The 16,994-nt window shown below is 47.2% G+C and overlaps 1 pseudogene; it reads right to left on the bottom strand.

Moving 5' to 3' along the window:
- Positions 1 to 689: 689 nt before the first annotated feature.
- Positions 690 to 16,994, bottom strand: part of LOC130830913 (uncharacterized) — a 109,258-nt pseudogene continuing 92,953 nt past the window's right edge.

Consider the following 16,994-nt stretch of genomic DNA (forward strand, 5'->3'; position numbering starts at 1 on the left):
AAATCCTTGGCCCCTGTTCAAGCCCTGGACTGTGTCAGGATGTTCCACAGACCCCAGCAGGACAGCATTGCTAAACCAACTTTTCCAACAGGACCACTTTCCTGTGACACGGATTCCAAATCCCAGCCCAGAGCGTCTGTGCTCAGCAGTACAACACAGCAGCAACCACGTCCTGTTCTCATTTCAACTCCCGTCTTCCTGGAGGAGGCCCCCCACACCCACCCCAAGACAGGCAGCGGCTGATGGTTCTTTCCTGAGGCACTGTATTTTCAGCTTCATATTATATCACGGACTCTCTTTCCCTGTGGAGCAAGCTGGCGAAACACTTTTTCCTTGCCTAAGCATTTGCCTTGTATCTGATTCAAATCTCTATCCTGGAAATTGGGAGAGTAAGCGAACCGGACACCAGTAGGAGGGCCTCCTTCTCTGCCCACAGACGGCACCTCAGTCCAGGGACTTGCTGTGTGAAGCTGGGCTGATATCCTTCCCTCTATGAGCCCCCATCTCACTACACATTGTCAGAGAGTGTTTTGCACCACCTGCTTCCTGGATGTGTCATAAGACAAACCCCTGTTTTCCAATGAGTATTACCAAATTGTAACACTTTCCCCTGGTATTTTTTTCTTTTTTTATTGTTTTTTTTTCTAATTGTCAAATGATTCTTTATCGACACATTTTCCTTTCTGTTCTTAACTAGGTGGGCATTCTGCTGTAACACTGTTGATGTCATGTAGGATGTCATTGAAGGCGACCATCAACACTGTGACCCACAGACTGTGCAGTCCCCAGGATCTCTTTAATGGCTTCAGAGAGTTCTCTGGCTAAAGATTAGTGCTGCATCTGTCAGGCAATGTTGACAGTGTCATCAAAAGTGATATTTCCACTGAGCTTAATATTTTCTGCTTCTTTTGTCTCTGGGTGGTTCCTTGAAGACTTTGATGATGATCAGGGCAGAGGCAGAGGTACCACCTCCATACGGGTCTGTCTCTTCTGAATGGTCGATACCACTGTAACCTTAGACACGTCCAGCCACCTTCTGCCTTGGCGACATCATCATCGACCTTTTCTGGGGACAAGTTCAGGGAGCTGATGACAGATAGCACTGGCTTCCCCCCAAATACAGCTCAGGTACGTGACTTTAATCTCCTTGACGTCAAACGTGGGTGGCGTGGGAGAGGCAGCTGGGGTAGGATGAACCTAGATGCAAGATAAGCGAAGAAAGTTGCACCTTGGCCTCCTCCAAGCCAAGAGACAAGAGCTCCCTGGTATTTTTACACAGCTTCTATCTCTTCATTTTATTTGCATTTAATGTGCCACGTAAGCCACAACCTGGGAGCAAAGCAAAATGGTCTTATTCCCATTTTACAAATAAGAACACAGATGAAGAGTAGTAGGTAGATCTTTCAAGGTCTCGACTATCTGGATAGCGGCCACTTTGGGACTGGAACCCATCCGGTCCTAACTGCTGGGGCTACACTCCTTACACTTCCCCCTCACTGCCCTGCATGGAATGAACACGACTAAGTCACAAAATGAAACTGAAACCAGTGGAAAGGAGCAAGAAAACTATGAGTGAATTATGAAATGTGAGTGAACTGTGGAAAGTATCCATTTAAATATGCCTCACACTCCTATGAGGACACTTTCACTCTAAAACACAAAGGCCCACAGGTCACTTAGAGTTACAAGCAAGATGTAAATGCTGGAAGAGGACGTGGGGGTCAGCTCACATTTTATAAAGGAAAAGAATGACGCCCTGCAAGGTCACTGACTAGTCCAGGCCACTCTAGGACTCAGAAGTTCATCCAATGCCTGTTTCCAAAAGCTTTCCCTTCTGAACCTTTCTCCCTCCTTCTTTGAGAAGGACGTGACCTCCTCACAGTGGTAGAGGCCCTGGCACTTTACTGCAAGCCAAGGTAGCTGGCCCTCAGCCATGGACACAGGCAGAGAAACTGAACCTCCAGCCAAGGAACTTCAGAGTCGCTAGGAGGAGCATCCTATGAAACCACCTCCCTGCAGCCTGAACCTCCAACATTAGGTATCCAGGTCCACGGATTATGGCATGAAGGACTGCAGTACAGTCGTGAAAGTGATACTCAGGATTACTGACGGCCAGAGTAATTTTTAGCCATCAATAGCCTACTATCACTTAATCATATAAACCATGGCAGGTGGCAAGGCCCTGAAGAGATGGAGCAGAACACAGGTGTTTTGCCAGAGAGAAGAGGGAACAAGTGGTCCCTGTGTTGAAACTTGGAGTCTGGACTAAGGAAAGGTTCCTCAGTCTGGAGGACAACCCTGGACACTCGGGCAGCAAAGGGATGCAGGGAAGGGAACAGTGATGACATAATGTGGGTAGAGAAATCTTACTGAGCCAGGTAGTAAAAAACCCATGCAAACTGGCTTAAGCATTAATAAAATAAGATAATAAAATAAAATAATAAAATAAAACGGAATATACTGGCTTATGAAACCCAAAGATCCAAAGGTGCACCGGCCTCAGGCTCAGCTGTCTCCCTTCTCTGCCTGGCTCTGATTTCCTCTGCGTGGGCTGAGTCCCCCTCAAGGAGAGCAAGGATGGCCCACGGTGGACCAGGGCTTGGCAACTCCTGCAGAAAAAAGAACTCCTCCTACCCAGAGTGCAGGACTGGGCTCTGATTGGCTAACCTTAGACCAGGTGCCCTTCCTTACCTAATCACTGAGCTCTGATTGGCCAGGTCTAGATCACGTGCTTCCCCGGAGCCGCGTTAGAATGACAGCTTCAACTTTCATTCAGGAGGCTGGTTTAGCCTGGGCATTGCCATCAGCCCTGCTCCTCACCTCCTCAAGGCTCTGCCACACAACGGGGGTCCCTGGAGGACACACGCACATTTAGGAGCACCTCTGCCACCAGGACTACCCAGCGCTCTTCTGGGAAATGCCACAGTGATGGGTCCGGATGTTCCAGGGGGCAAACTGCTGGAAAGAAACCCAGCCCCCCAGCCCCCGCCCCCCACCTCCAGTTCTGAGCAGGACAGTTCCTCTGGAAGGGAACTGTGAAGAAACACCATCCGAAGTAGCATTATTCGTTTGTTGTTTGCTGGCGTCCTCGTCCGATAGAAGTGTTAGCTCTGTGAGGTCAGAGACTGAATGTTTCCTAGCTTGTGGAATCCCCAGCACTGAGAATGGGTGGTACCTGGCCCAGGATACGAACTCAGTAGACCATTAAGCTGGTACCAGTGAAGCAGCAAGTGTGTCTTTAGGCTGTCCACTGAGCTTCACCTCATGCTCAATTCCAGCACTGCCACTGCCCCTCTGTATTCCAGGGGCAGCTCAGGCCAACCATGAAGAGACACATCCCTTCCCCTGCATCACCAGAGCACAGCAGAGACTGATATAGCTCTCACCTCTCCAGACTGCAGGTACTGAGGGGCCCTGCTCTCCCCTTCCCCCTCCAGGGCCTTTACACTTGGCAAAGTTAAGCCTTGAAGGTCTGCCTACGTGAGCACACGCCTATCATGGGGGAACAGCTGAGGGAGCTCTAGGCGAGGTGTTAAGGGCCTGGGTGGTCCAGATCACTGTGGTCTCAGTAAGGCTCTAGGACACCAGGAACACCAGGATTCTGGGGCCCATGTGGAAGAAAGTCCTGCTGGTGGGAAAAGGGAGCAAGAGAACAGGGAGGGGAGGTGGCAAGTGGCCTGAGCAAAGTTTTGCTTTCCTCACCCAGACCTCTCACTTCCTCTGTCTCTGGGAGGCTGTGGGGGGGTGGGGGGAGTGGCAAGTGCTGTCCTCTTCCTCTCTGCACAGACACCTGTAATCATGGGTTCCATCAACTCCCCAGCCTTGCGTGGAGACTGCTCGCCACAGTGAGAACCTCAGCTCCTGACCAGAGTTGCCTAGCAACTCAGAGTCCTGAAAAGAAAGAGAAAGCAAAGGAGCCAGACAGGAAAAGGCAGAGGGAAGTGGGTCTGGAAGAGGGAGGAGCTACCAGGAGCAAATTGCCTTATGCTCAGGCTCTGAAGTCCTCAGGACCGAGCCACCCGCCTCCAGCTGTCCTCTCACTGGCCATTAGGTGCCTGACATTCTACCACTGGAGATATTTCCGTTCCAATCCACTCACCTCCGTTGAATTACACATCCTCTGGAGAGGCTCTGCCCACTGCACTGTCCCACTTGAGCACAGGAGGAACTTATCAGATGGTCTTGGGGAGAAGGAAAGGGGAAATGTGGGAATGAAGTCTAATGCCATCCTAATCCGCCCCTGTGCTTCCCACCGTATTCTGTGTTAATTAATCCATTCCACTCTTCTCCATCCAAAGTCTGTCCACGAGTGTGGGGCCAAGATGTCAGGTTTGGGAGTTCGACAGCCCAATCTGTGGAGCACTCAGTGACCTGCTTACCTCATGGAGCCTCAGTCCTGTCTAAAATAATCTTCAAACATGAGGTTGTTGTCACAGTTAGGAAAAATAATGCACCTGAGAATGACTGGCACAATATTTGGCACCTGGACAGTACACACATATGCTAGTTTCCCTTCCTGAAGATTGGTCATAGCGCCACAGTCACTGGGACCCTTGTGGTCTATATAGCCCTTCTACTTTGGTGCGAGCTCTCCAGACTCTAATTTTGGAGGTAAAATTTAGCTCCAAGGCTGGAGAAATCCCTGGAACCCAATTCTGACTTTAAAGCTGGGGGACTTCAATCCTTACTCTTGGGGAAATTACTCTGCATCACCGTGAGCAAAGCAGAGCTCCAATGGCCAGGAGCTGGAGAATAGCAGACAATGGTGCAATGTTTTGCTCCTGAATTAATCAGGTATTCTGTCAACTTGATTTTTCCAGTGCTGTTGGGGCCATTCTTGCACCGGGCTGCCTTTGATGGGTCATTTCAGTTAACCTATGGCAGTACTTACGGTTTAGGCTACCTATGACCTCAGCAGTGGGAGTCAGGGCTGGGACTAAGAATTTGTCTGGAATTGGGTTTTTCATTCTTTGGCTGGTGTTAGACCTCTGGACAAAAATAAAGCTTCATTTCAGATCCTTGGAGCAGGATTTAAGATCAAGATTTGACTGGCAAATGGAATGATTTTGTAAACTAAGAATCTTGTGTTTATCCATCCTTCTATCCATTCTGCGCTTATTAAGTTGGACCCAGGTCTGCACTAAATATTAATATAAGGAACACATAAGAAAGAGGAAAATGGCTCCAGCCTGAATTTTCTGCCTAATAAAAGAATGCTAGAAAATAGCCCATCATTCAAATCCAGATAGAGCGGTTCCTCTTCTTAGGGCAAGAGTAGTTCAGAGAAGGAGCTGGAAATAGTATGATCAGGGTGAGAGGGCTCCTGGTGCAGAGGGAACTTTTTGAAACATCCTGTCTCCACACAAAAAACCAAAGCAAATTACGAAGGTAATTTGACATTTTCCAATATCCACATTCCTAGCCCAACCCAACTCTGGAAATAGGTGTGCCTAAGAATGGAAAGAAAAGTGACAGGCAAGCAAGGACCCCAAAGCTTGAAGGATATTAGAGCTGATAGGAAATTGACAGGAGAGGAAAGAAGAGGGGACAAGGGTGCCCCTGGTGTCATTTCTATAGCTACCTGTTGGGTGTCTGATTAACAGTCTTACACGTCAGCTCTGCCCTGAGTTTTCATTCATTCACTGCTCTCCAGTTAAAGCCGTTGTGTCCTCCATGTTCCCAAGGCTTGTGTGTGCATGTGTGTGCACACGTGTGTGTGTGCATGTGTGTGCATGCATGTTGAGAGAGGACATCTGTGTGTCTGCTGAGGGACTGAGGGGCACCTCCAGTGCTTACAGGTGGAGCCTGAATTGCGTGTGTATATATAACTGTGTAGATTCATGATGGAAAACACTCTAATATCAAAAAACTGATATTAAATAGTAAACTGATAATAAAGAACTGGCCCCAAAGCCAGAAGTCCCTGGAATCTTTGGAACTATCTGACAATTTTGTTTCCTGCGGAGCCTCTGTCCAGTTTTATTCCTGGCACCAGCATGTGCAGCAGAGAGATGGTCTGAGATCAGAGCCCCTTTTCTCTGAGCTGCTCACAGCCTTCCTGGTGATTATCTGAGCATCCCCGCCATGGCTGTGGTCGTATTTCACATTCATCTCAAGTGGGCTGCTCTCCTCTGCAGTGGGTGACCCACTTTCAGGGCAAGACAGAAGACTTGGGCATCAGACATTTGGTCTCTGCCTGACATCTCATGCATAGGGAAGGGTGCTGGCAAGGAAAGGACCCATGGCCACCCCTTTCTGCCCCTCACTTCTGTCCTAACCAGGAGGTTTCTCATTGCCCCCAGGGTGTGGCCTCTCATTTCCACTCTGGCTTTTGTCTGTGCTGTGCCCTCCACCAGGAACGCTCTCTCCTCTCCTGCTCTGCCCCTTCAGACTCTGCAACCTGCCTGGGGCATCTCCCCACCCCACAGCTGACCCCCCCAGGCCCCCCTGCCCATATCACACCCTCTCTCCTGTCTCCCCTCAGACTGTCTGTGCAAACCACTTTGGGAGAATTATATTCTGTCTTCTAATCATTTCTAGCTGGGTTTTTTCTCTCCAACTGAGGCAGGAGATTGCAGCTGTGCTTCCCTCTTTGACATCTCCTCCCTTGCTATAATCTTTGCCTTAGGCCAGACCCTTAAAAAATCCCTCTTCTGTTGAATTAACTGTAGCAGCCCTGCTGGAAAACTCACAATTGGATGGCTCGCAATTTACCTGAGCTGCGGACTTTAGTGTTTGCTCCAAGCCACTTCTGTGAATCATATAATTGGAGCCCGACAATTCCCCTCTGAGGAAACCAGGAAACAGCTTGTTACCCCCACGTAACAGATTAAGGAAGGTGAGATTCGGGAAGATTCGTGATTTACTCTAAAGTCATGTAGGCAGGCGCAGGCATCCAGCCAGCCAGTCCTGATCCTACAGATCCTACACTCTTTTCACTACCGCACGTGGCCTGGGCGTTACCTTGATGCCACTCACATCCTCATATCAACTGTTTGTTCTCACCCAGGGTCCTCCAGGTGATGACCCTCAATCTACCTTCTAACTGTCCTTGATCTCCGAAACCCCTGGATCCTTGGTCATATTTCTACTCCAGCCACATAGGAAAGAGGTTTAGAAACTTGATCACTCTTGTTAACGCTATTGAAACTAGTGTTAAAAGATGAACACTTCACCTGCACTGTTGATGGGAATGTAAGTTGGTACAGCCACTATGGAAAACAGTTTGGAGGTTCCTTAAAAAACTACAAATAGAACTACCATATGATCCAGTAATCCCACTACTGGGCAGATACCCAAAGAAAACCATAATCCCAAAAGAAACTTGTACCATAATGTTTATTGCAGCACTATTTACAATAGCCAGGACATGGAAGTAACCGAAATGCCCATCAACAAATGAATGGATAAAGAAGATGTGGCATATGTATACAATGGAATATTACTCAGCTATAAAAAGGGATGAGATGGAGCTATATGTAATGAGGTGGATAGACCTAGAGTCTGTCATACAGAGTGAAGTAAGTCAGAAAGTGAAAGACAAATATTGTATGCTAACACATATACGGAATCTAAAAATGGTACTGATGAACTCAGTGACAAGAATAAGGACGCAGATGCAGAGAATGGACTGGAGAACTCAAGGTTTGGGAGAGGGTGGGGGGTGAAGGGGAAGCTGAGACGAAGCGAGAGAGTAGCACAGACATATATATACTACCAACTGTAAAATAGATAGCCAGTGGGAAGTTGTTGTATAACAAAGGGAGTTCAACTCGAGGATGGAAGGTGCCTTAGAGAAATGGGATGGGGAGGATGGGGGGGACTCGAGGGAGGGAGGGAATATGGGGATATGTGTATAAAAACAGATGATTGAACTTGGTGTACCCTCAAAAAAATAATAAATAAATAAAATTTTTAAAAAAATAAAAAATAAATAAATAAAGGCTAATTTAGCACAGTGAATGTGCCTTTAAAAAAAAAAAAAAGATGAACACTTCAAAGGGAGTGTGAGTTAGAACAGGAATGATTCCTTAATCCACTCCCCTCTGCTGGCCCAGCTGGCAGAATTTCAGAAGAAAAAGGTTGTGCAGACCCATTCTATCCAATATGGTAGCTGAGTCCAATTGATATATACTTTATTTTTTAAACTATTATTGTTTTTATTCAATATTTACTTAACCACGTTTTAAACTTTTTTCCATATGAATGTAAATAAATCTGCTTCGCTTTTCAAAATTATGGTAAAGCACACAAAAATTACCATCTTAATCATTTTATTGTATAGTTCCTTATTAAGTATATTCACACTGTTGTGCAACCAGTCTCTAGAACTTATTCATCTTGCAAAACTGAAACTCGGTACACAACTTCCCATCCAATTGATATATAATTTAAATATAAATAAACACAAAATTTCCAAAACTTATTATGAAGAAAAGGATGTAAAACATCTTATTAATAATTTCTTATAATGACGATATGTTGAAATTGGAATATTTTAGAGGTAGTGAATTAAATTAAAATACATTCATAACACTAACTTCACCTGCTTCTTTTTACTTTTTTAATATGTCTACTAGTAAATTTCACATTATGTTTGTGGCTCACATCATATTTCTCTTCAACAATACTGGTGTGGATCATCCTCTTCAAATTTCCAAGACTCTTCAAATAACTCCATGCAGGTAGCCGTATGCTCAGATTGGGTTTGAGGTCCCATTAGATACAGCAATAAGAATTCAGGACAGAGTCTTTCAAGAGGATGGTGCTTGTTTTCTGCCCAGAGTTGTTCCTAGCAGTCAGCTTCCCTGACCTCCCAGGGTTGCTGGTCAGATACACTCAGCATTCCCAGCTGAGCAAGCCCTGTTGAATTCCCTGAGCCAGGCCCACCGCCTGGGCAGAGCATCTCTCTAGTGCTTCTGTCCTCCTGCAAATCCTGGCCCGGCCCCAGAGGGAGGACCCGTAGTTAAAGTCATGCCTTAACATTCTCCATGCTGTCATGGAGTTCTGAGAGGCTATGCGTGTTCTCTACCAAATCTCCATTTTTTTTAATATATCTTTATTGGATTATAATTGCTTTACAATGTTGTGTTAGTTTCTGCTGTACAATAAAGTTAATCAGCTATATGTATACATATATCCCCTCCCTCTTGAGCCTCCCTCCTACCCTCCCCATCCCATCCCTCTAGGTCATCACAAAGCACCAAGCTGATCTCCCTGTGTTATGCAGCAGCTTCCTCCTAGCTGTCTATTTTACACATGGTAGTGTATGTATGTCAGTGCTACTCTCTCAATTCTTCCCAGCCTCCCCTTCCCTCCCTGTGTCTGCAAGTCCATTCTCTATGTTTGCATCTCCAATGTCTGCATCTCCAATGTCCTTTAAGAGGTTGCTGGCTCTGACCAAAGTGAAGATACTCAGACTAATTTAGAACCAATTAAGTTGGATCAACAAATAGTAACTGACCACCTGTTGGTAAAATTTGTCTTCCTGTGTAGTGCATGTACTGTGCACATAGAAGCAGTTAATATTGTCTTGCCCTCATCAAATATATAATAGTTAGAAGACCACTCATTGATAAGCAAAAACTTAATCTCAACTCAAGACAAAAAAAAAACAAACAAACAATAAAAAACCTCAAGACAACAATGGACAGCTTTTCATCTTGGAGTTTAGTGTTCTAGTTAATTTCCACAGCTGACACAGCCTCTGTGCCATGGTGGTGGGAAGGGGAACTGACCACCAGCTGATGCTTGGAACCAGCTTTACTGGCTGTGGGACGCTTAGCAGAGCAGCGTCCTGTCCACCTGAGCCTCAGCTTCCTCTATCCTCATATTTTAAAGGTGAGACCTGGACTGGTTGATCTCTTTGACTACTTGCAATTCTGGCCTCTTTGAATGCTGCAATCTACCCTTTAGCATCCCCACAAAGGCCCGCAGGCACTGTTTCAAACTTTTGGTAACATAGATCTCCCTCCTTGCAAAATATCTCTGGTTTTTCAGAGATCTTCCTCCCAGGAGCTGCCATTACATTCTCTCTAACTTCCACCTGCAAATTGGTACCAAATGGATGAGTAGATACAAGTCACTGTCGTTTCGGAGGAGGCCAGGGCTTGTCAAGATGGAGGAGTAAACAGCTAATCCAGGGAGGAGAGGAGATTTCAGTGCAGGCTCAAATAATGGATAATATTGGACCTGCAGAAAGAAAGAGGGTAGAATAAACCAATGCTGAAAGGAATGAAGGGAGGAAGGAAGGGAGGAAGGAAGGAAGGGATGGAGGGGAGACGGAAGGAAGGGAGGAAGGGAGGGAGGGAGGGAGGAAGAGAGGAAGGGAGGAAAGGAAAAAGGAAGGAAGGAATGGATGAATTAACTTCTGGCCTGAAAAAGAGACCCAGGGAGAGAGACAGTTCAAAAAGGGGAAAACACACAGTTCTTCAATTGCCCTTTTTAGTCTCCAGAAGATCATCTCTAAGTGAGATAATAATATTTATAATCATTAAATGAAACACCTAACATGAGTACTTACTATGTGCTCAGCACTTTTCTTTCATTAAAACTTCATAACCACCCCCATGAAATAGGAACTAATGGGTTCCCATTTTACAGATTAAAAAACGAGGCAAATGGAGGATTTTTTTGTACAAATGTCTTGTTCTAGCTCCAAAATTCTATTATTTTGTGATTCATGAAATTATATTTTTTTTCTGTTGGCACTGAAAGGCAGCTGGAGACTTAAGACAGTAGATGAGGACGGAATGTCTTCAGCAGATATCCCACCCCATAATTTCCTCCCAAGGTAAAGAGAGAACCTCCCCCTTCACCCAATGCCTTGGCACGTATGCTGGTGGGGTAGAGGGTAAGTTCAGGAGGGTAGGACCTTTGGGATGAAGCCAATGGTCAAGTTCCAGATGAGAAAGATGGGGTTGCCCAGGAAGGCATTCGCAGTCCATCCTCCATGGGGTGACTCCCACTGGTCTCTGCTCTCATATCCATGTCATCTCTTTATGGCCACGTTGCTCTGGAACTACAGCTTGTCTCCAAAGATTCCACATAAGCCAAAGGAGGCCACCGTCAGGGGCCACTGCTAATCTCAGCTCCAGTAAGAAGCTTTGAATAAAACAAAAGAAAGGAAACCACAAACAGCCATTTTCCAGCAGAGCTCAGTCTCAGGGCCCCCTGAAACATGAATCTACAAAACTAAGAAAGTCTGTAGATCCCAGGCTGCCCCTCACTCTGAGGTGGGGGTAGGTAGGGGGTACATAACGATGTCATTTCATATGATTAAAAAAAATATTGCATAAGCAAGCCCAAGGAAAATAGAATAAAATATAAACTAAAAATAAATGGTTGAGTCAACTCATCTTTAATGCTTTTCCTTGTAACATCTATTTTGTATAATGGAATACGACTTTCATACTCTGACTGCAAATTTAACCTTGGCCACAAGTTATGATGTACATTACAATACACTTTTATTATGTTACACAGTATTGTGGTGGTTTTTTTTAATCTATTGCTAAGCCCCTAACAGTATGTCTGCGTCAGTGAAGCCCATCTGTCACAACCACAGTGGAGATATTATTATGTAAATAGTTCTAGGGCCTCCTTTTGGGGGAATTTAATATAGTGTCCTAATATCCCAGCCAGGAAAAAAAAATGTTTATGAAAAAAAAATCTCCTTTTTTTTTTTTTTGGTTTGTTTGTTTCATCTGTAGAGAAAGGCAGTTTGAGTTGCTGAGGTTTTTGTTTTTTTTTTAATAGTTCAAATCTCTTTTCTTCTCTCTCTCACTCACAATGTCTTTAAAAGCTAATGATATGGCTCCTAATAAAATAAAATAAAATACATGAGAGACTTCTTTTAAACACACCAGCTGAAGTGTAGAGCATTAATATCTTGCAGCCTAGTGCATTAGCCATCTTTTCTATATTACAGTCATATTTCAATAAACTAAGTTTTCTTAGCAGGTGCCATCTTGGATTATTTCTTTATTAGACTGAGTTATAAAATATGCAGAATGGTAGGCTGAATATTTTTGTTATTTATTGTGGGTTTTAAACCTTTGCCAAAATCCATACAACTAAATCTTCCTCCTTAGAGGTGCAGAGGCAACACCTGGAAGGGACATGCCGGCACTTTTGCTTTCAGGGCTGCCAACCAGGTGGCTTGGGGGACAAGTGCAGGACTGAACAGAGTGTGATTTGCTAACAGAAGATGCCAGTTCCCCAGACATCTTAGTGCATCTTAATTAACCAAGTCAGGCTTTTAGGGCAGCACAGAGAAAGGGATTGTCAGAGCCTCCCAGGCCCACATCAGCCATGTCCCCACTTTTACTCAATCAGGCAGCAAAGGTTGGCTGAGCCCTAGCCAAGCAGTGAGTGTTTTGCAAGAAACAAGAGAAGCAAAATGCATGTACTCCAAGACCTCAAGGGGCACCCTCTCTAGACTGAGAAAAGTGACACCAGGTAGAGAACTGCTTGGAGGTTGTCTTAGTCTGCTCATGCCTTTGTAACAAAGTACCATTATCTGAGTGGCTTATGAACAACAGAAATGTACTGCCCAAAGTCTGGAGGCTGGAAATCCAGGATCAAGGCACTGGTAAACACAGTGTCTGCTAAGACCCTGCTTCCTGGTTCATAGACAGCCATCTCCTTGCTGTGTTTGTACGTGGCGGAAGGAGCAAGAAGCTCTCTGGGGCCTCTTTTATACGGGTACTAATTCCACTTACCAGGGCTCCACCCCCATGACCTAATCTCCTCTCAAAGGTTCCACCTCCAAACACCATCACATGGGAGATTAGGTTTCAATATAGGAATTTTGGTGGGTGGACACAAATATCCCTTATATAGCAGAGGTAAAGTGGTCACATGACTATGTGGGTAGTTTGGACTAAGGGCTGTAGGGGTCAAACAGAGGGAGCTATGGGGCAGGGCTGACTCCTCAAGGGAGTCTTCCCGAGGCGGTGGGGACTCACCTGGGCCCTGAAGAAGAAGTAGGTTTAGCTGGTTGGAGAAGAGAGAAGTTACCACGACATCACAACACGGGCGAGCATCTGTACTTGTTCCAGGCAGGGGAAAGGGCACGCTGGAGGTCTGGAGACAGAAAGAGCACAGAGGAGATGATAAAGAGGCAGGTGGGGTCAGGGTGTCATGGTCCCCATTTCAGCTTGCTGGGATCAAGAGAGGTCTGGAAACCAGGAGGGGCGAACCCATCCAGCATCTGTTTCACGAACGGCTAAGCAGCTTCCCAGCAGAGAACCCCCTTCAAATAAGCAGGAGTCAGGAAGCCAAGCCTGGCCCAGGAAGAGAGCAATCACAGTTAGCGATCACGCTGAGAACAGCATGGTCCTCCTTACTCACACGCCCCTCCTGGTCCAGCCATGCCTCAGATCCAAGGGGAAAAGTGGCTACAAGTAAAATCTGGAAAATGCCACTTCACCAAAAAGGCTGCCAGGTATCACAGCACAGGCTTCTACCTGTGACCCCCATCAAAAGCACACAGAGGAATATTACTCAGCTATAAAAAGGGATGAGATGGAGCTATATGTCATGAGGTGGATAGACCTAGAGTCTGTCATACAGAGTGAAGTAAGTCAGAAAGAGAAAGACAGATATTGTATGCTAACTCACATATACGGAATCTAAAAATGGTACTGATGAACTCAGTGACAAAACAAGAACAAGGACGCAGATGCAGAGAATGGACTGGAGAACTCGAGGTTTGGGGGGGCGGTGGGTGAAGGGGAAGCTGAGACGAAGCGAGAGAGTAGCACAGACATATATATACTACCAACTGTAAAATAGATAGCCAGTGGGAAGTTGTTGTATAACAAAGGGAGTTCAACTCGAGGATGGAAGATGCCTTAGAGGACTGGGACAGGGAGGGTGGGGGGGACTCAAGGGAGGGGGGGGGAGTCGAAGGAGGGAGGGAATATGGGAATATGTGTAAAAAAAACAGATGATTGAACTTGGTGTACCCCCCAAAAAATAATAAATTTAAAAAAAAAAAAAAAGCACACAGAGGGGCAGGGAGGCCTCCTCTGACATGTTGACTCCACACAGCTTTGGTCCCTAGGGTCACCTGGGCCATGGAGGAGGCGGCCACAGCAGCAGAGGTGCCCAGAGGCAGATCACAGGGGTGCATGGGACAGCAGAGTTGAAGGAGGCCACGGGCAACTGAACAGAGAGGCACCTGTGCCTAGAGGAAGCAGGGGTGCCTGACAGTAGTGACAGCGGTGCCTGGTGGGTGAGGCCACTCGCCAGATTTACAGGAAAGTATGTATTATGAAGTGCTGTCTGGGAAGCTGAGTGTCTTGGTGAAAGGATGTTTGCGAGTGTCAGCAAGCAGCTATGGTGAGTGTGACTCCGTTTACGCACCAGCACCACGCCCTAGGAAGCTTGGTGCACACAGCTGAGGGGAAAGGAAGGAACACCAGAAGCTGGCTGGTGCTGAGGATGGGGATGTGGGACGGAGAGCAGGCCTGTCGATGGCAGCATGAGGCCATGTGGGTGATTGGCCATCGTCTGTACTCCGTTGTCTTCAGTCAAGATCCAGCTAAGCACCTGCAGGCAGAGGGAGGCTTTCTGTCCAGCCTCCAGACCATGCTAGTTCAGGTCAGAGCCTGGCAAACGGGAGCCCGAGAGAAGCACCCGTGGCTTAGCTACACTCAGCACTCAGCTTCTTCCATCAGCGTGGACCACGGCAAGAGTGCTCAGGGAGTGACTCCATGAAAGCCCCATGTGAGCAAACCAGGAGCATCTGGTCCCAACAGAGGAAGGATCTCCACGTAGAGAGTGACATTCTTTGGGTCTCCCTGTACTCGCTGCAGGAGCTCGAGATGGCAGGCGGAGAGGAGAGGGGGCGTGAAGCAGAAAGCAGGGGACCTTCCCAGCAGGCCCAAGGCTGGAACTGGCTTTGAAAAGTGCCAAGAATTTGTCTTGGGAGTAAGAGAGGCCCACTGGCCGCAGGGGACAAGCAATGCCTGGTGCCCCCCTCGTCACACTTCCCCAAAGCAGTCAGGATGCAAACATGCCGAGTTCCTCTTAAAACCCCAGCCTAGAAATCCCAGCTCTGCCATTTGCTGCGGTGTGATCTTAGGCTGTTCCCACGATCTTCCTGAGCCCCAGTGCCCTCATCTGTAAAGGGGCGTAACAACGCCTACCTAGCAGGACTGTAGTGAAAGGTAGATGAGTTTTCAAGGACCACACAGCAGGTGTTCAGCAAATGGCAAGCCCCTTCCTGCCTGTAGGTCCACTTTGGTGTTTGGGATTTCTGTTCCATTAACTCATATAAACATACTTGAGGCATCTAATTACATTTCAACCTGCACTGCGCCCCCCTCCCCAGGGGGGTAGGGAATCCCAAAGTCAATCTTCTGTCCAGGGACCATCTGGGGCACCTCCTTGATGTTCAGACACACCCTACCAGTCCCCAATGGGACATGCCCCCAAGTCCCATTCTCATCTCGGAACACATTTAAATTCTCTGGGTCCGTGCAGAGCTTTAAGGCAGCCAAAACTGAGGCTGAAAACAGGTGATTTCAAGGGGCCACGTGAACCTAACCCTGAAAAAAGCCAGAAATACCAGTGGGGAACTTCCTCAGTTTAGTTTAGATCCCCACAAACGTGCAAAGCTGTAGAGAGAGCGGTGTCCTAACTCTACCCTCACAGCTCCCTGAGAGGGTCTTGGCAGGGTGAGTGAGAACAGAGAACCCACCCAAGGGAAGGAGGGCTCCCCAGGGCAGGAGGGGTTGGGAAAGTCTGGGGTTCCCAGGACGGCTTCACAAGCAGTCTGGCTGTGACAGCCCTGGAAGGTAAATTAGAGGGCCTGACCAACAGCAGGAGCTGAGGTTTGGGCGTTGTCCACCCCCGACCCTGGCCTCTCCCCCTACACTAGCCAAGCCAAGTGGGTCCCCTGAGACCACCTCCCACTCCCACAAAAGTAAGAAGTAAGCTCATGGAGGTGGCCTAGCCTGACCTGACTGCCCCAAGGTTGTCTTCATGGGATTTGGGAAAAGAAAGAAGCAGAAGAGGAAAAGGAAGGACCAGGAGAACAGCCATCTGGGGAAAGAGCAGGATGGCCTTTAAATGTGAGATTTCCCAGGGAAGAGCTAAACCAGAACCTCTTTTCATCAAATTAGCAGTTAGAACCTTCCAGGTCTTATGGCAGCTTCGCAGAGATTAATTATCTGTCATCTGAGAGGCAGAGTGGGGTGGATGCCGGAGGGTGACACCAGGGAATGGGGGACTCTGGAAAAGACTAAGAGGACACCATAGAAGCTGGGGAGGCCTAAGGGACAACCCCTTCAGGGGTTGAAATTTGGCCCTGATGCCTGAAACCATCTGGCACCCACCCCAGGAAGAGCACCACTGCAGGGACCCCTCCAGTCAGACCCCACCACAGGCCTGAGGTGCTGCAGCAAGAAGAAAGGCATTGAGGAGAGGATGAGAGCTTCCAACTTTTATCTGAACCCTCTCTATCCAAACTCAGGAGTCAGGTAGCAAAGTATGCTAAAATGAGATTTACAAAATATATTTTTCCCCAAAGTCATCAAGATGGGACTTCAGGTCCTTATTTTACAGACAATGGAATTGCCACTCAAGTAGACTCACAGCTCACAGTAACTCTGCCCCCCGAGACCCTGACATGCATTTCCATGTTCTTTCCATAAACCCAGTCATTCGAGAGGAGGTCAGGGCAGCATTGGTGCACCCAATCCGCTCCTCCTATGCCTGGAATTGTGATGTCCAAGAGCAAACACTTCTTCCCCGGGCTGACCCCATGGTTGCACCAACTGCTCACCCTTGCCTACATCCAGAGCTGATTTAGCTGTTTGGATATGAGTAGGTGATTAGTAAGAGAAACAGCAAGCACGGTGGGAGGGGCCTAAGGGGGCAGGCACACCAGTGTGCGGGGGAAGAAGTCCAGGGAAGAGGTAGCTCCATTTGGAAACACCCCCACCAGGATGCAGATGTTCCGGCAGCTGGCTGGGCAGCAACCT

This window comes from Hippopotamus amphibius, chromosome 11, assembly GCF_030028045.1.
Source record: "Hippopotamus amphibius kiboko isolate mHipAmp2 chromosome 11, mHipAmp2.hap2, whole genome shotgun sequence".
NCBI lineage: Eukaryota > Metazoa > Chordata > Mammalia > Artiodactyla > Hippopotamidae > Hippopotamus > Hippopotamus amphibius.